This window comes from Nuphar pumila, chromosome 11 (genome assembly GCF_984573655.1).
Source record: "Nuphar pumila chromosome 11, dmNupPumi1.hap1.1, whole genome shotgun sequence".
Taxonomy (NCBI): Eukaryota; Viridiplantae; Streptophyta; class Magnoliopsida; order Nymphaeales; family Nymphaeaceae; genus Nuphar; species Nuphar pumila.
In genome coordinates, this window is record NC_143259.1 from 62,408,187 (window position 1) to 62,428,711 (window position 20,525).

A 20,525-nucleotide genomic window follows, 5' to 3' on the forward strand; every position below is an offset into this window, starting at 1 on the left:
GAAATAAGGTTAGCTCAAATATGTGGGTTTTTCCAAGATTTTCCATTAATATTACGAATTTATTGGACTTAATTGGATATAAACCCTATTCTCATGCTTCCTTGATATTTGAAATAATGAAAATGGAAGAAATTTAGTAGAAAATAGTTTGAAATTCGAAATGATGGTCAAAATGACCAAAATACCCCTAATATTAAAGTTATACCTTTAAAATCAGGGTTTTTTTGAAGGAAAACTTGGTAAAATTGAGATTTTGAAATTCAAATTGAATCAAATGATGATGAAATGCAGTATGAGACATTATGACATGCTTCTAAACACCTTAGGACTGTAAAATCAGAATTTGACATTTTGCAATTTATCCAAAATAACGATTTTCGCTTGTTTTTCGCTTGGATCCGGGTCCCGCAGGGCCCTGTTTTGATGATATGGCTAAATCAAGCCTCAAATGAATTCCAAATTACACCAAATTCTGTATGAAGCATCTTACTACTCTGATAAACAGCCTAGAATGATAAAATTCACGAAATGATATGATTTAAATACTAAAATTTAAAGAAAATCCTAAAAAGGGTGGATTTTGCCTACGGACCCGAACCAAATGCGATGCTTAATATGATAATGCAAAATTTACACCATAAAAACTTTTGATATTTTTCATACTGCTAAAGGACCCAAAATGAAACATTTTTGGTTTTTACAGCCTCGGGATTTGAGCCATGGTGAGTTCGGTAACCGGGATTTGGTTCTGACGGAGGTAAAATCAACCTAATCTAATATAAAATGCTAAAAAAATAGAAAACAGCAATGGAAATTTCTGATATTTAACAGAGCTACTCAAGACACCTACAGGGACAACTTTTATGTTCGTGACTTCGGCATTTGATCGACAAAAACATGGATAAAAATATAACTTTTCATTCCTAAATCGACAGAACAGACAAATGTGACCAAACAGGTGACTGACAAGAAAAATCCAAAACCGATATCACAACTGTTCTAAAAATCACAGGCTTTCAGATGCAAATATAGGACATCCCAAAAATGCCATTCACTTTTATAGATTCGTATTTGGAGCAATACCCAAAGAGAACCCATAGCCTTAAGTCGATCCAAAGTCTCAGAGGCCCAAATCAGGCTCTGACACGTGTCCCAAACTCTCGGATTTGTGTCAGACATTAAAAAAAATCATAAACATATGAGAAAATCATGTTAAAAACTAAACATTCTCCCAAGTTTCAAACATCTTTCAGATTGAAAATCGGATCTCCCATGAGGGCGATCTCGATTTTACAAGTCGGAAAAGACATTTTCAAATGCATCCCGGGTAATAAAACCCGACTCACCTTTTTGAACGTTTACCATAGTAAACGAATTCAAATCTCTTCGGATGTTTGGCACATTTCTAGGGACACCTTAGGGCGTATTCCATGATTTTTTTAGAATTTTTAATGAAAAACAAATGCATGAAATGACGTGTGGACTGACTGACAAAAACAGAGAGCTACTGAAATTGAGCAGAATTGAAATAAATGCTTAATTAAACCTAATTAACCTATAAAACATACTAAATTAATGAAATAAAATACAAATTAAATCTAGCTAAATGCATGAATGCTAAAACTCATCAAGGAAGCATAATTATGTATTTTTATATATGTTGTTTTATGAGAATAGCTCAATCCATCCCTCAGATGAGCTCTTTCTTCAAACGACACCTGAATCAAATCATGATATGAAATCAAGAGGAAAAGAGGTGCACCTTGCTTTGTTACGCATCTTTGAAACTCTTGAAGGGGACTGCTACCAAGGGCTTCGCTCGTCCTTCGATCCGGCTTCGGATGATTCACCAAGCTCAACCTACGCTTGAATCGAATTGGCCACAGCACGAGCAATGTAGGTACTTCACTGCACCTTCTCCACTGAGCCCAAAGGGGCATGAATTCCAAGGGACACAAGTGAGTTCTAGAGTGGACCTAGGTTGGATTTCAAAATCAAAATTGGAGTCTCAAATTGGAGTTCAAAATTCGATCCTTTAGGCTGGGCGTGAGCCCTGGTATTTGTAGAATTTTCTGAAAATTTTGAATTTCAAACAGGCTCAATCTGAGCCCTCCATGTGGCGCCATCTCAAGGGTGCTATTTTGATTTTTTGAGAAAATAAAATGGGAAATTTTGTGGGTGAGACACCTCAGAAGAATTTGAAAATTTTCAAAAATTGGGATCTGCTTGATTTTCTCTGCAGGAGGCTCCCAAATTGCGCCACCTCAGGGGGTGCTATCTGGGAGTTTGAAATTCAAAATTTGGCTTTTCTGAAGCTTCTCAAATGGTGCCACCTCAGAGGGCTAGTTTTATATAAAAAAAATAAAAAAATAAAAGAAGTGAAGCCAAGTGGGGCTCTGGAATGGCGCCACCTCAAAAGGAGGTTTGAGGTGTAAAGTTGGAAACAGTAGGAGCATGCCATGTGGCGCTACCACTGGAAGCTCTTGACACATGTCAGAAAGACAGGAGTGGAAGAAGCAGACTGTGCCACCTCAGAGAAATTCAAATTCTACTTTTTCTGCAGGAAAGGAGAGGCTGACATGCGGTGCCACCTTAGGGTGGTTCCACACTGCCATGTGACAGAAGAACAGAACTGGAAGAAGCAGAATGCGCCACCTCAGAGGGGGGGCTTTTCTACTTTTTCTGATGCATGGGAGGTCTGAACATGTGGCAGACAAGTGTCAACTGTCTGGAGGAGTTTTCTCAAATGGCGCCACCTCAGAAGGAGATTTGAAATTCAAATGGGGGTTGGCTCTGGAGGAATGGAGGATGGACATGTGGCAGTTCCTCAGAGTGGCTCCTACAATGCCATGTGGCAGGAGGGAGGAGTAAGTAACATGTGGCGCCCTCATAGATCATCTGGAAAAGGAAGAACTCAGGATTTGCGCCACCTAGGTCAAGTCTGAAGCTTTTTTGAATGGTTGCTTTTTCTGAAGAAAGCCAAGAGTGACATGTGTCCTCTACTTTTTCTGAAGGAAGGTAGAAATGACATGTGTCATCTACTTTTCTGAGAAAAAGTAGGAGAAGACATGTGTCATCTGCTTTTTCTGAAAGGAGCAGAGAATGACACGTGGCAGAGGGAAGAGAAGGAGGTCCAAGCCATGTGGCGCCATCTCAGACATAATAGAAAAGGTGAAGTTCAGGATTTGCACCACCTCTGGAGGGATTTGAATGTTTGAATTCTAGCTTTCTCTGAAGATAGTAGGAAATGACATGTGTCATTTGCTTTTTCTGAGAAGAGCAGAGAATGACATGTGTCAGTCTGCTTTTTCTTAGAAGAGCAGGGAATGACACGTGTCCTCTGCAAGAGACACACTTCAATTGGCGCCACCTCAGGGGAGACAAACTTTACTTTTTCTGGACATGACAACACATAACACTTGGCATCTAAGGTGATCTATGGAATGACACATGGCGCAGAGTGGAGACTGACACGTGGCATGGAATGAAGAGGGTGTCTAATGACATGTGGCGGCTTCTTAAGGTAGCCCCACACTAACACTTGGCAAATAAATGGGAGGAGAGAGAAAAGACAAGTGTCGCCAATCCAGGGGACAAGGCTCCTATATTTTTGGGTTTTTTTTTTTTAAAATTCAGGTTTTTCAAAAGAAAAGCCTATGTGACACCACCTCAGTGTGAGTCCCACATTGCTTCTTTATTGACATAAGGACAAGACAGTAAAACCTCTTTTTGGAATTTTTATAAAATCTGGACTAATTGGTAAAACAGAAATTTTGAAAAGAGTTAGCTGACAAAAGGAAGATAGTTGAAATAGCTGACAAAAGGGAAAAATCTGAGGTGAAGTGGCTGAAATCCATATTGAAAACTATCCAGATCGTTTTCCTGAGGAAATATTTTGAAATTCAGAGTCCTGGGGGTAAAATGGGAAGAATTGATAAATTTGAAGACCCAGGGTTTTGAAATTAGTTTTGAAAAGAGTTAAAATTCTAATCTGGATTGAAATTTTTGAAATCAAGAGTTCTGGACCTCGAAATGACATGTTGTGCAGTGCAGTGATATGAAATGCTCATGCAATGATATGCAATGCCATGTTTTATGCATTAGAATCTTGAACCAAGACTTGGAGATTTCTGTCTTCTGTCAGGAATAAAATTTTGAACATCTGAGCTAAAATAAAGAAGAGTTGCAGATGAAATTTAGACTTTTGCAAGGTCCGGGCTCAGAAAATGACCATTTTGCCCTCCGGTGATTTCAGAGGTTGGATGCTGATGCTTGGTGGAAATGTTGGAGAGGTGAATGAAAATTTGGGGTGTTTTCACAATCTCAAATTTTGATTTTGGATTTAGAAGATGAACTTGGTTTTGAATTTGAAGATAAATAAGAAGTTTCAAAGTTAATTTGAACTTTGAAATTTCATTTAGATTTTGAATTTTGGATATGCAAATGAATTTCAAAGTCAATTTGGACTTTGAATTCGAAGTTAGAATTTGGGATCAGGAGATGAATCAGAATTTTCAATTGAATTTAGAAATTGAATCTTGAATATACAAATGAATTTCAAAGCCAAATTAGACCTTGAATTTTGAAGTTTGAATTTGGAATTTTAGAAAATGAATCAAGAATCTCAAAGTTAAATTGAGCTTTGAGTTTGATTGGAGTTTTGAATATAAAATGAATTTGGAATTTGAAAGTCAAATTAAACTTTGATATCTGATTTGAATTTTGAATACAAAATGAATTTGAAATCTCAAAGTTAAATTGAACTTTGAGATTGAAAATGAAATAGAATTTTGAAAAATGAAAGGATGGATTGGATTTTATAAGAATTGAAGATAGATTGAGGAAAATATTTACATCACTTGGAGTGTTTGAAAAAGGAATTTTGAAAATATGATGCAGTTCTGTCCTAAATGATGAATAAATTTAAAGAATTTAAAATTTTGGATTTTTGAAAAGCTATTCCATTCTTTAAATGAATTAAAACAATATTGAAGATATAATACATTCTTGACTATGGTCATTGAATGTATTATATAATAATCTATATTTAAATTTAGGTGAATAATGAAACATATTTTGTGCTTTTATAGAGTTTAAAATGAAATTAACTCTCAATATACCCTGACTATGGCCATTGGTATATATTTTGAGCCAATTTTAAGTTAAACTCTAATAAAAGAAAATATTTGAAAATATGATGATTTTTGAAGAGGATCCAGTGTGGATCCAGTGTTATTTTATAAAAGATAAAAATCCTAAGTTTTGTTTACATCCTGACTATGGCCATTGATGTAAATCATCAACTTAGGATTAATTACCTTTTGCAAAATGGTGCACGTGCCATTCGTGTTTCACCATTGTGAGATTTTGGAAAACAAAGATAAAAAGGGTGAAAACAAGCAATCTATGATATTTACAATGCTCATTCATTCTATCTAGAAGCTGAAAATGTAAATTCTCATTAAGACCTAATTTATTACAATATGTAAAATTGAAAATATAAGTTCCCAAGAAATGGCATTTTCCACATATTCCCTGCAAAAACATTTAGTTAGTATGAATATGGAAAAGAATTTGCTCATATATGGATTTCAAAGATGCCGATGGTGAAATACTCATATATCGAGATATTTATGATGAAAAAAAAATGATATATGTATACATGCCTATGTGTATACGCATTTATATACATAGGTACGTATATATATATATACATATATAACATATACAATACCTTGAAATAAGAAGAATGAGAATTGGGTATACACTCATACTGTGTTGCTGAATTGAACTGTTCCAGTTTATTGATATTTTGAATAGACTACAAAACAACTTTTCCAAAACATATTCAAAGCTGATTTTATGACGAAATGGATCTCAACAGATGAAACAATAATTTGCAATCAACTTATTATAATAAGGTAAATCAATAAATCTTAGTAATGAGTCGAATTGCAGCAAATCTATCTTTACGACTGGAATTCTGCAATTAGTAACATTTATGAATGGACCTCAATAACATCAGCGAGTTTATCTTAACAGTATTAACAAATTGACTCTAATCAGCACATCCAGGTGCTTGTGCAGTGACATGGAAGATGAATGCTGGGATGGGGTTGTAGCCACAGGGTGCTGAGATGCAGCCAGTTGCAGTAGCATTCTATATTACAATAGGTGACCAAATGAAATTACAGTAGTGTGCACACACTGCTGTGGATATCAAAAGTGTAATCATAGTAAGGCCTAAAATATTACTGTGGGTGACAGCATGGATGCATGTTGCTGTGTAACAGATGCAAAAACATACAATATGTGGCTGGAATGAAGGTGGGGTTGATGCCATACTGTAGCCGTGGAATGCAATGGTGACACAGAGTGCATGTGTAGTGAGTGCTGTGAGCTACAAGCACATCTCAAGAGAATCGACTGCTGCAATCAATTCAGATCAGTTGGGATTTCTATAAGGTAATTTTATTATAGTCTAACTTTACCTTGCGGGAACCCATATTTTAAGATTTAGCCATTAGAAAAGGTAATCAGCAGTAAAAGAACTTCTGCAAATTGATTGTAACGAATGGACAACATACCTCAAGTGAAATAGCAGAGATCAATAGGAAATGACTTGACATGTATTGCCAGGTGAAATGCAAGCTGCCATGTTATGACGTTATGATAATGCCTTTAACATCCTGACGCCATACCTTACCTTGTTATACAGATATCAATACAACAATCAGAACATATATAAATTATAAATAACTTTGAAAACTGATTCTTTGGAATCGCCTGCTCTAATCAATAATTCACAAGCACAGTGAATTGGCTTTTATCATTATCCAGATATAGCAGAAACCGAGGCCGATATTCAATCTGGACTATGCATCATGAGCCATGTTATCTTCAGGCTTGCAGCATCCCTTTCTTCGACGTACCTGACTTATTGATCCTCTATCGACAAGGTTAGTGGATATGATCACTAAGAGACAGCGGAAAAATCAACTATAGTGAGCTCTCCAGGAGGTTGAGAAAAATTTAATCAAGTTTGATTTGCAGATAATATACAAAGTATCGACATTTAGACTAATAACATGATGAGCAGTTCTAATATATTAGCATTGGGGAAAGTAATGCAAGGTGACGTAGACCATCAACCAACAAATTCACTGCACCCGAGTGAACTCAGAGCCATAGATTTCAACAATTTTCATTAAGAAAATATACCGAAAAAGGGAAAAGGCTTGTGATATAGGCTGTACCATCATGCTGCAATCTAAAAGGACATGAGTAGGTACTTGAAGATTTTCTGTGTCAGTTGCAGATTGGACCTCTACAAATTCAGAGCTTACGGATCTCACTGTTAACATATTTTTCAATTTATCATTTTTGGTATTGAACTTACCCGCATCCAAAGGAAATTTACTTACAGCATTAAGAACATGATCCGGTTCACTTTTCTTCTGTATAAATTATATCTAGCTAGACAAAATTCTCCTACTGCCTGACAGCAAGCTCTAGCCGGTTAACATTCAGAAGTCCATGGTTTCTCTGGCTAGAAAAGGAATATGACATATCCTTGGGAAGTGTGATGTCGACAAATATTTCTCGAGGCCAATGCTTATTGGCATTCTCTTCAAAATAAAGATTGACGCGATAATCAGATCTAGCATAAAACTGAAGTGTCAATGAAGAAAACACGTTATATCCCCAGAACATCCCAAAATAGTTAAGAAACTAAATAGGGTGGATGTTACCATTATCATGCATGAAAGACATATTACTATGACCTAATTCACGATCCTCGATCGAGAAATTGATAGCTTCAACTATCTGACGCAAGGAATAAGTAACAAACATAAATGATGGTAAGATCATAATACAATCACTCAAGCCTAGAGGACTGAATCACACAGATACACAATTGTAAACAGGGGAGGTAATATGATACATAATGCTGATTAGAAGCAGACAACATTTATAAAACAAATAAAATGCTGATGATGATGCTGGGTGAGTTTGCAGAGGGAAACAAGATTTATTAATGAAATTAAGAGACACATTGAATAAAATGAAAGATCGTAACCTAGATTTTATGATAGAGCCAGATGCCAAAGGGATTGGTGTCGCTGTGAATCGGGAATCACTAAGGGAACATCCATAGCCTGGTTTTCTTTATGAAATTCACCCTGCATATTTCCTTTTATATCTCAGTTGACGAAACTTCAAACTCAAGTTTCAATGGGCTCACAAGAAAGGTTCAAACCCACACAAAAGTGTTGAATATGACAGAGTGAAGGGGGGGTACATGGCATTAATATACAGGAATTGTGTACATTGTAAGTGTGTTTAGAAGTGGTTGAATAGGCATTAGGGTGATGTTCTACATATGAGGTATTTAGTGGAAACTCAATACCTCTGACCTTCTACATGCAACTATATACAAGGGTTACGTGAAATGATGGATGCAACACAGAGTATTGTATAATGCAATATATATGAATACAGAAATGTGTAGATATTGCTGAATCTAAGTGTTGTTGAACATTGCAGCTGGTAACAATGAGGTGCAGAGGCAGTACCTGATTAACAATAAGTGAGAAGTGATGTAGAAAACGTGTAAGTGGCTTCAGAAATCAAACAATTGCTAGCACATGACAGTTTCTTATTACTTCAATTCGCCACCAGAAATCATATTCTTGGCATCAACCCTGCTTTCCTCGGGATCTATAAATCGAGAATCGTGACTGCCACACAACAAGGGAAACCAATAATTCAGTAAAAAGCATTTTAGTTATTTGGGAAAGTATAAATTAAGGACGTATCTGGAAGAAAAAAAACTCCTCCCAATTCTGCTCAGGTTATTGTTAGAGAGAAGGTTTTCCACTACATCAATACCTACTTTGCTTGCAACGCCTGAACATTTATGCAGAGCTCCATATGATAGCCGAAACCATGAGATCTTCAGGAGAATCTGGTGTGACATACACACGCGGGAACATACTGGTATATACAGATATATGCTTCTGTGCACGCAATCTATTGACCATTTATTGTTTAATAAGATGATGAACCAGGAACTTGCGCACAGATGCAAATCACATCTTATCCAGTCTCTTAAAAGGCTAATAAATCTTCCCATATACTCATTGCTAATAAAATCATAATGGTGCAGGATAAAGCAAATGGCGACACAGGGGAAGTAACGCTATCGGAAATCCATATTACAATAGATCAATATCTAATGGCAGGTAAACAAGCACGAACGCAATACAGAGAATCATAGAACAACCAAGAAAAGGATATAACTAAAAGATCAATCGAAGGTACACATTAGAGTAAATAAGGAGAAAATCTAAGGTAAACAGGAAGTCAAATCATAACAGGCCATCCAACCGATCCTGAGCAAAGGCAAAACCAAGGAGCGATAATCAACATGTATATGGAATGTTTGTGCCGTATTGATCCTGGATGCAGAATATCCATACAATGACTGAAAGTAAAAGAATGATATATTGATTACCTCATCGATATGGATATTAATGCACGATGGCCAGGGTTTATGTAATATGATGATGAATGGGAAGTGAAAGGAATGAAGGAACGATGTTACACAATCTTTGACAGGGAAATGTCGGATGGATGCATATGCGAATTCCATGAATCAAAGGTATTATCAATAAAAATGGTGAAGGAAAAGGAAAACAAAATGACATTAAATCTAAACAGTATAAATCGATATCTACATTTGTACAGATTGAAAGAAATCGAAAAAAAAAAAATTTGTAAACAAATGTTGGGATTTCTTATCCCGTTGATATCGCCATATGTAAGCCGATTCTGCTACATACAGATCGGAACTACAATGGAGGCTTTAGAAAGTTTATTCGGAGTTTCGAAATGACAACAAAATAAGTGAGAAAGAAGAGAAAAGAAGAAAAGAGATTTAACTCACCTCGGGTTCAGAAGATATAGGGATCAGAAAGAGGCGATTCCTCCACTCGTTGTTGCAGGATGATGTTTTGAAGGAGATGGATGCTAACCTGCAATGGAGGCACCGTAGAGGGGATTGATGGCAGCTGATGGCAGAAGAAGCACAAAAGGTAATGGATTCAGAGAAGGGAAAAGAGGTGAAGGCAGAGGGGTCGAAAGCGGATGAAGAAGAAGGAAGAAATGGGGAGATAAAAAGGCGATAGTGAAGAAGGAAGGAAGATGTTGTGTTGAAAAACAGATGATGAAGGAGGAAATGGGGAGGTGAAGAAGCGGTCGTTTAGGGTTCTCCTGAGTCCCTTTTGAAGGAGGAGTCAGAAGGTTCGGAAAGGGGAAATGAGTTGTTGAAGATGGAGGAGAGGAGGAAAGGTTGTTGCCGATGGATGGTTCAGAAGGTGAAGATGTGCGATGGAGAGGGGCGATCGGCTGAGGGTTTTAGTGAGAGGGAGAAGGAGGAGACTGAGAGAGGGAGAGAGGCGCTGTAACCCTCTCTCTTACAAAAGGTTTTTCGTAAAAACCCTAAAAGGATAGATTTACAGAGGGGGTCTTTTTATTTTCGAGTTTTTATGAAGAGGGGGCTCCCTAACAATTTTTTTTTTTTTAAAAAAAAGTGTTTTTCATAAAACTCGATTCTCAAAAGATGTTTTCAAAGGGTGATTTTTGCGTTCTACTTTTTCTATTTTATTATTTTTTTGTTTTTTTCTTGAAATTATATATATATATATATATATATATATATATATATATATATATATATATTTGACATTTTTAGAATAAAACCCTAAAATTATGAAAAGCAAAGATTTAAAACTATTTTTTTGTATTTTTGAGAAATATTTACAAAAGAGGTTTTTTCTGAGAAACCAAGGTCATTTTTGGGGAAATTTCTTCAGAAAATGGGTTTGGACCCGAGTTTTGACAAAATGTTTGAGCTTTTGAAACTCGAATCGAGAAATACAACGTGATGGATCCAAACGGATGTCGGATGGACTGTCCGAGCTATTTAAAACTATTTTTGGTATTTTCTGTAACTTTAATTTAAAATTTGGACAATGAGACTCAGATTTGGATCTCGACAATGGATCCAGATCCGAAATCAATTTAAACATATAAAATGAATTTAATTTCAGTAAAACTTGAGAAATGAACTGGAATTTAGATTTAAAATGACTCATTTGCTCAAAAAATGAATTTAGGGGCAAAAAGGGAATATTTAAAAGATTTTGAAAAATTTTGGGTGTTCACAGATGCCCCTCTTTGCTACTAAGTCGGTCGAAAGCCGAGCTTAGTGGCAAAGATAACACTCCAAATTTTGAAAATGCCCCAGTCGGCAAATCTGAACTGGGTGTGGAAGAATTTATTTGAAAGACATGGTTTCAGGCTTAATACCTTATCCTGAATGGCTTGGGGGAGACGAAATCCTCGAAAAATGATATGACTGAATAATAGAAATGAGGAAATCGTGATGGGACTTTGGGTGAAGATCCCGAAATGATGAAAGATAAGAAGTTTGATCAAGTCTCATGGGTGAGGCGAGATCAATCTTTGTGGAATGACTCAGGTTTAGCCCTTAACCTGGATGGGACGAAGATATATCAAGATAACTTGGATAGGGAAAGGAATATATGAGGACCTTGAAGGGACATTTTTGAGAAAATGCTTCATGAGATGAAGCTCAAGTAGAATTTTATTCTGGATGGATATACAAAGCATGGATTCCTTGATGGGAATTTGGAAGAAAACACCTCGTTAAAACGAGAAACCTCATCAGAACGAGACTCAGATTTAACCCAAACTTGAAAAAGGAAGATACCTCGATGCACGAGGTTCAGGCTTAACCCTTAACCTGAAGGGGACAACCATACAGAATCCTCGAATGAAGAGACCATGATGGGACCTTTGGAGTTTGGACAAACAAATCCGAAAGGGGTTTTTGCGAAAGGAGGAAATGGGGTTCCCTAAAGCTTTGAAAAAGGGATGATCTTGGGCGTCTCATGGCTGAGACTGAAATAGCTTTTGAATTTAATGACCTCTTCGCAGAAAGTACAGGTTTTGACCCTTAACCTGAGTGGGAACAACCATACGGATTTCTCGAAACCGTGATGGGACAGGAGAGATACTTCAACTGAATGGAGTAACTCTTCTGGAAGATATAAACAATGCTAGGTTGCAGCAAAATGGATATTGAATATTTATTTCATTCTTAGAATATCTAGAAAATTTTGCCAATAAGATAAATTTATAGTTGACTTCAACGTTTGAAAATGTGTGCAAAGATATTCCCTCTTTTACCTAGAGTATTTCCTCCAACGAGGTTAACTCCTCGTTTTTAAGAGTCAAATTCAAAATTTTAGCGTTGATGATTTCCTTTAAGGAAGCTATCTATTTCCTTGATATGAGAAGAGAAGAAATATTCTCAATTTCATAAAAGCAAGTAGTAAAAAGACATTGATAAAAGAATTTTGCATAAGAAAAGATGACTTCTGGCAATTTAGGCAGTTTTGATATCTGAGTGTTTTCTCATGATAATCTTTTTTGCACTCTTTTTGAATCATTGAACTTTTTCGGGCTTTTTACATCATCCTTCATTTTGGAGATGTACTGACTTTTCTCTCTTTTCAGGGAAGGGTACGTCACAATCTCCTTCATCTTGGAGATGCTCTGATCCTTCTTTTTCTCAGGGATTATATATGATGGTATTGGCTCAAAGGTCTTTAGATGATAGCAGGAATCAAATATCATTTAGGGTTTTGTCGGTAGGTCCATCACACTCGCCTTCATCTCGACGGTGATCTGAACTTTCCCTGGAAGGATCCTTCACAAACTCCTTCATCTCGGTAGATGATCCAAATCTTCTTTGGCCCCGGGGGTCTGCTCGCCTATTTGCCTTCATCTTGACGACAATTGAGAGATCCCTTTTGCAGATATTTGATTGCAGCTCTAAGTGGATGAGGAGACATGAATGAGGGAATTCTTTTTATCGCTCAGGATATTTCCACTGCCTAATTGCCAGAAAATCGTCTTTAAACATGTGTCAAAGCTATGATCAATATCAATTCGTTTCTGGCTTTTCAACGTCATTGAATATTTCTTTCGCCAATCATACCGAGGATATTTCTCTCATCCTTTTGGTTGATCAACAGGAAAAAGATTTGAATTTTACCTCTTTTTCGCAAAAAGTTTCACCCTTTTGGAAAGAATATTGGAGGTAATCTGAGGAAATTCTTTTGTGCAGTAAGATTTATTGGAATCAACAAATATTTTTAGCAAATTGGCAAAGTTTTCGAGAATTCTTTATGAAATAATCACTCAATATCGATTTTGATGCAACCTTGAGTGACAATTTATGATTTTGGACATTCTGACCAGTAAAACTGAGACCTTTCATTTAACGACCAGCGAAGGAGCTAGAACCTTTCATTTTAATGACCAGTAAAAACTGGGACCTTTCATTTAACGACCAGTAAAATTGGGACCTTTTATTTAACGACCAGCGAAGGAGCTGGAACATTTCATTTAACGACCAACGAAGGAGTTGGAACATTTCATTTAACGACCAGCAAAGTAGCTGGGACATTTCATTTAACGACCCGTGAAGTAGCTGGGACATTTCATTTAACGACCAGCGAAGTAGCTGGGACATTTCATTTAACGACCAGCGAAGTAGCTGAAACATTTCATTTAACGACCAACGAAGTAGCTGGAACATTTCATTTAATCATTTAACGACCAACGAAGTAGCTGGGACATTTCATTTAACAACCAGCGAAGTTAGCTGGGACATTTTATTTAATCATTTAACGACAAACAAAGTAGCTGGAACATTTCATTTAATCATTTAACGACCAGCGAAGTAGCTGAAACTTTTCATTTAATCATTTAACGACCAGCGAAGTAGCTGGGACATTTCATTTAATCTTTTAATGACCAGCGAAGTAGCTGGGACATTTCATTTAATCATCTGATTTAAGTTTGAAACTTTTGAAAGACAACCAGTAGGAGGACTGAATTTGATCTTTAGATTTAAAACAACTTTAGCAAAATAACCAGTGCGAGCACCGGGTTTTTCCAACTGAGAGTCGAGAAGGAGACCGACATTCTTTAAGATATTTAGAGATTGAAGTAGGAATGATTGTCGGGGTTTCAGGATTATCCCTTATCCTGAAAGGGAAATAGAAGATTTTGTGAAGAGATAACCTGAGACTTGAATTTAGAAGGGATATGACAAGATTTAGAATTTATGATCTATGAATTAGATGAACCAGATATGTGGTCCAATTTTCAGGATTTAAACCCTTTATTCTGAACGTGGAATATAGAAAGAATAAACTTTGAGAAGACAGAAGGATATAGAACTTTGAAAAAAATGTTGAACATTTGAGGAAATTGATTTATTTTTGTAAAAAAAATTCTCACAAGTAGCATGGTTGCCCCTATGAGTGATCTCAGGATTATCCCTTATCCTGAATGGGAAAAAGAATAGAAATTGATATAAATTTAGAAATCAATAAAGATCGATAAAACTTGTATTTGCAAAAGAATTCTCATAGGTAGCATTGTTGCCCCTACGAGAGGTCTCAGGATTATCCCTTATCCTGAATGGGAAAAAGAATTTAAGGAATTTTAATAAAGAGAAATTGATATAAATTTAGAAAATCAATGAAGGTTGACAAAACTTGTATTTACAAAAGAATCCTCATAGGTAGTGTTATTGCTCCTACGAGGGGTTTCAGAATTATCCCTTATCCTGAATGGGAAAAAGAATAGAATTTAAAGAGATTTAATGAAGGGAAATTGATATAAATCTAGAAAATCAACAAAGATTGACAAAACTTGTATTTACAAAAGAATCCTCATAGGTAGCGTTATTGCTCCTACGAGGGGTTTCAGGATTATCCCTTATCCTGAATGGGAAAAAGAATAGAATTTAAGGAAAATAAATGAAGATAAATTGATATAAATTTAGAAAATCAATAAAGGTTGACGAAACTTGTATTTACAACAGAGTCCTCATAGGTAGCGTTATTGCTCCTACAAGGGGTCTCAGGATTATCCCTTATCCTGAATGGGAAACACCTCAGACAACGAGGGTCAGGTTTATCCCTTAACGTGAGGGAAAAAAAAAAGGAATAAAATTTATAAGAATGGAGAAGAAGAAAAGAAATTTATTGAAAATCTATTTTGGAAAAGAATTCTCACAGGTAGCATTGTTGCTCCTATGAGGGGTTTCAGGATTATCCCTTATCCTGAATGGAGGAAAGAATAGAATTTAAAGAGATTTAATGAAAGGTAATTGATATAAATCTAGAAAATCCACAAAGATTGACAAAACTTGTATTTTACAAAAGAATCCTCATAGGTAGCGTTGTGGCTCCTACGAGGGGTTTCAGGATTATCCCTTATCCTGAATGGGAACACCTCGGACAACGAGGGTCAGGCTTATCCCTTAACCTGAAAGGGTACACCTCGGACAACGAGGGTCAGGTTTACCCCTTAACCTGAAAGGGAAAGAGATTTGATAAAATTTAATAGAATTGAGAAAAATTTGATAAAACTTGATAAAATTGACGTAAACTTGATAAAAATATGAATAAAATGAACGAAACTGATAAAGATATCAAAATTAACTAAAGATTTATAAGATTTGAGAAAAAAAGAGTTTTTCTGATCCTGCTTGCATATCGGATTTTGAAAGGAAAAAGGTTTATTTAAAAGATAGGTGAAAAATCATTTTTGGAAAGAAAATCCACCGCAAGAAGAATGATCAGCGCAAGATCTGATCCTTTAAAAAGGGAATCATCATGAGAGATCATCATGAGGTTTGATTTTGAAAATAGTGGTTTAAAAACCAATTTTTGAAAATGAAAACAAACACGAGGTGATGATTTTGAAGACAAATGGTTTTCAAAACCTAATTTGGAAAAAGAAAATCAACATGTTAGTTTATTTAAAAGGGATTTAGATCAAAATATTTGAACTTTTTGAAGACTTTTGCAGAAATTTTTGAGATTTTATGATTTTGAAAATCCTCATAGGCAATATCATTTCTCTCATGATGGAGGAAAACAAATTTTGAAAATAGATGACAAGGATTTAAAATTTTGAAAAATAGCAGGCAGGATCAAAAGAATTTGAAGAAATCAGAAGAAAAAGAAAGTACACCTGGGTTTTTAAAAGGAGGAGATTTTGAATAATATATACCCAGAGTTTTGGAAAATATAAGGGAGATATAAAATATCAGACAATCACAGATATACAAACAAGGATGTACATACAACACTCCCTCAAGCTGACTCTATGTGAAAATTTTAAAATGGCTGATAGGACCTTAATCCTAACTCTAAGATTTATATCATCTGATTCCGATCAAGGTACGCCGATATACTCAAGCCGAAGCTCGAAGTACGTGGCATATAAAGATATCTCTTCGGTTCTAAGGTAAAGGCTTCCCAACATCCTTGAGCACCTACCGATATACCTCGGACTATGGCCCTTAGGTACATGGTAGGGGGGAGCGAACCCAAAATAAGTGGTCCAGTTGTGAGGCTCTCTTCCGAACTATGGTTCAGTGAGACAGCCCAGTAACGTGAAGACCGGGACAACATAGGTAGGGATGTTTTCAAAAACATGTTCAACATGCAATAAATCTAGAAGGCTCTAATGCAAGTCCTAAAGAGATAGATTTAAAAAAAGAGAAGCATACACTTGCATACATTGTTTTGCATTCAATCCCTAAAATTGAGGAGAGTTGTATTTCAGACCTAAGTCTAATGTGAACATGGAATAATCTCCTCAATATGGTCCTACCAAAACATACTTAGATCGTATATGCAATGATGTCAGCTTTAGGACAAAGTCTAGGCTTCTAAGGTTTGCATGAAAAATGAAACTGACATAGAAGAATAAAGACTTAGAAAATATTAAAGCAAAGCAAAGACATAAATTCAACCGGACGAAGACGAGTCCCATCACGGTCGCCAAAACTGTGATCATCGCAAAATTTTTCCTCTCTTGTGGTTTCTCTCTCTTCCTTCTCTTTTCCTTTTCCAGCCCCTATTTTCCTCCCTTTTGAAGGGAGAAGAATAAAAGATAGAAAAGAAAGAGAGAAGAGAAAAGAAAGAAAGAAAAGAGAAAGAGAAACTCTTTCGCGAGTGTTATCATCGCAAAATTTTTCCCCTCCCTTGCGAGAGAGAAACGAATTTACGAGTCAAACTCGACCAAAGTTTTGAAAATGATTTTGAAAATTTACTCGCCTCCGTTTTTAAAATTTGCGGGAAAATTCCGTGGAATGGGATCCGCCTGTCGGTACGAGGTTCAACCGTTCCTGGCGCCTTTACCAGGGGTAATTGAACCAAGGACCAATTATGTGCTTTAACTTGACTCAAATATCTAAATTATGCTCTATTTTTCCTAGAATGCACAAAGAATCAGGCTTGTGCTATGAAATTTTGAAAAGATGCAAGTTTGAGAAAATAGGATGTTTGCTTTGGCAAATATGCTTGGAAAATTATTGGAAAAGTACTTGAAATTGGAATTCCTGGGAAAATCATTAAATTTCATTGGAAATCAGAAATTTGCATTGAAAAGTGATTTCTCAGGAAAGCTTGAAAAACTGAGAAAATTGGTTTTGAGATTGGAAACTGGGAATTGCTTTTATGAGAAAATGGATTTGAGAATCTTGAGAAAATCTAAGAAATTTATTGGAAAATGACTTTTGAAATGGAAAATGAATTCTCAGGAAAACTGGAAAATATGAGAAAATCGATTTCTGAAAACTTGGGATTTTGAAATTTGAGAATTTGAAAACATAGGAAAATCTTGATTTGAACTTGGGAAATGCTTTGAAATGTCATTTGAAAACTTAGGATTTTGAGAAAATCAGATCCTGAGAAAGACTTGGAAATTCTTGAGAAAATTGAATTTTCTGAAATTGAAATTGGAAAATGAGTTTGAAAATAATGCAATTTGAATGATATGAATGAATGAATATGAATTTGAAAAGGGAATTTCATTGAGGAATTGGGAAATCCTTTTAAAACTTTAAAAAATGCAGTGCATTTTGAAGTTAGCCTAAGTGTGTAGGCTGAATGTGGCTAATACGAAGATCATAAATCTTGGTTTTCTTCGTATTCTGACTATGGCCATAAATACGAATCCCACCGAGTTTATAAACTCCATAAAAGCTTGTGCACGTGCCATTCGTGTAAACCATAGTGAATTTGAAATAATGTGCATGAATCATACATCACATATTAAAATTTTGCAGAAATTAAACTATATGCAATGCAACCCTATTCTAAGCAGAAATGTAACTCTTATTCCAAATATTACATTAATTTTTTACATTGAATTGAAATAAAAGAAATAAAATGGCTAAGTCTTCTTCTTGAATATTCCTGCAAAACTGGAAAATAAGGTTAGCACAAAAATGTAGGTTTTTCTGAATTTATCCGAAAATATGAAAAATTATCGGATATTATTCAGATATAAACCCAGATTCATACCCCCTTTGATATAAACATGATAAATAATGAATAAATTTCAAAATTCGAAATTGGGGTCAAAATGACCAAAATACCCCTGATGACCTTGAAATCAGGGTTTTCTGAAAGAATTTTTTGTAAATTTTGGAAATTTGAAAATCAAATGAAATAAATCAAACATAATATGATAAAATATGATGATATGCATGAAATTTTGGAGAATTAGAAATTGAAATTTCGAAATTTAGGCCAAAATGTCCAAAATACCCCCGATAACAAGACTATGGCCTTGAAACCAGGGTTTTCTGAAATAAATTTTGTAAAATTGGAAAATATGAAATGAAAATGACATTAAAATTAACCCTAATATGATTCTACATGCTTATGTACATGATAAAAACCCTAAAATGGCGAAAATATCATAAATATCAAATTTAACCTGATTTTCGCTTCTGAATTTAAAGATAAACTAACACATGGAGCAAATGAACTTGGAATTAAGCCAAATTTGGCATGGACACCTAAAATAACCCTAGAAACATAATGGATCTCGAAAATCTAATTTTTTATATTTTTAAATATGGAAATTCAAATAAAAACCCTAAATTTTGTGATTTTTGCCTAAAATGTTGATTCTAAAGGGGGTTTAGGATATCAAATTTCTATAACAATTTCCCAAATTTTATGGGGTGACAGAGGACAGTAAGGCAAGAATTTTTGCTTTTTACACTTTCTGTTTTTGACCTATGGTCGGAGCTGTGCCACTCCGGCAAGTCGGATCGGAATCCGGCGACTCTAGTAAATGAAGGAAACAGACAGATTTCGGTAGAAAATGTGGGAAAAATGGCAGACAGATGGGAAAATGGCTGAAATTGTGGGAAAATGTCTCTGACAAAAAGAGAAAGATTTGATCTTTTGACACCATTGGGATTCGGGTTACGGTTTGGAAAAAGCCACACTGTTATCAGAGACCTAAATCTCTAGAATTTCTGGACATTGGAATCTGTTAGACAGAAATATAAAATCAGGGAAAAATAATGAAACAGATCCAAAAATTCTCCAATTTTGGAAAATGACATGAAATTATGTTAGGAACAACTTTAATGTTGAAAGTTTTTGCAGACGGGTTACAGATTTGGCGGACTTGATACATTAGGGTCTGTCTATACCCTGACGAAAGAAAATCCAGACTTTCCCAAGAGTCTGGGAAATACGATTTTTGACAGTGGTCAAAATTACTTGGAAAAACTTAAAAATTTCCAGATCACTAGTAGATTCCATTATGAATCCACTGTGATTTTTGGAGAATGATTCAAATCCCCCACAAGGGCGAATACGAAGGTTCTTGTCTGCTAAAGCAGGAATTGAAATCTCAGAGAGACAGAAAACCCAATTTAGGGTTTGGTTGGTTTAGAAGGGTTACGAAACTTGAACAAATTCAAATTTTTGGCAAACGATCATAGACAAATAATAACATCTATCATAAAATTTTCAATATTTTTGAATGAAAATCTTTACATGAAATCATAACTGGACTACATGCCTAAATGTAAAACCTATAAACTAACAAGATATGCATTAATGAACTAATGAAATATATCTAATGAAATAAATCAAAAGCAATACCTAAATTATACCATTTATATGAAAACAAAACACAGGAAAAGCATGGAGGCAAAATATTGATTTGATATAGCAATTGAAATGAGGGGTTCAATCCATTGGCTGGATGAATCCTCTCATTTATGTATGCATTATCATGAAAAGTAAAAGAAAAAAAAAACAAGCAAACTCTCATTGTTTCCTATCATCTAGCATCACCAAGAGGGTCTTATTTCGATAGACCATCAAGAAGAAAACCATACAGCACGTGGCATGATTGACACAAACGTGAATAGGCCTTACCTTGGGAGCAGTTGCAGCTATGGAGACCTGGAACGCTGGTTGGCGTCTGCAAGTGTTGGAACGGGTGCTGAAACTTTTGCTGATGAAGATTTGAAATCTTGGACTTGAAGGGGCTGCAAGAGGGATCTGGGCGTGAGAATGGCAATAGGGCGG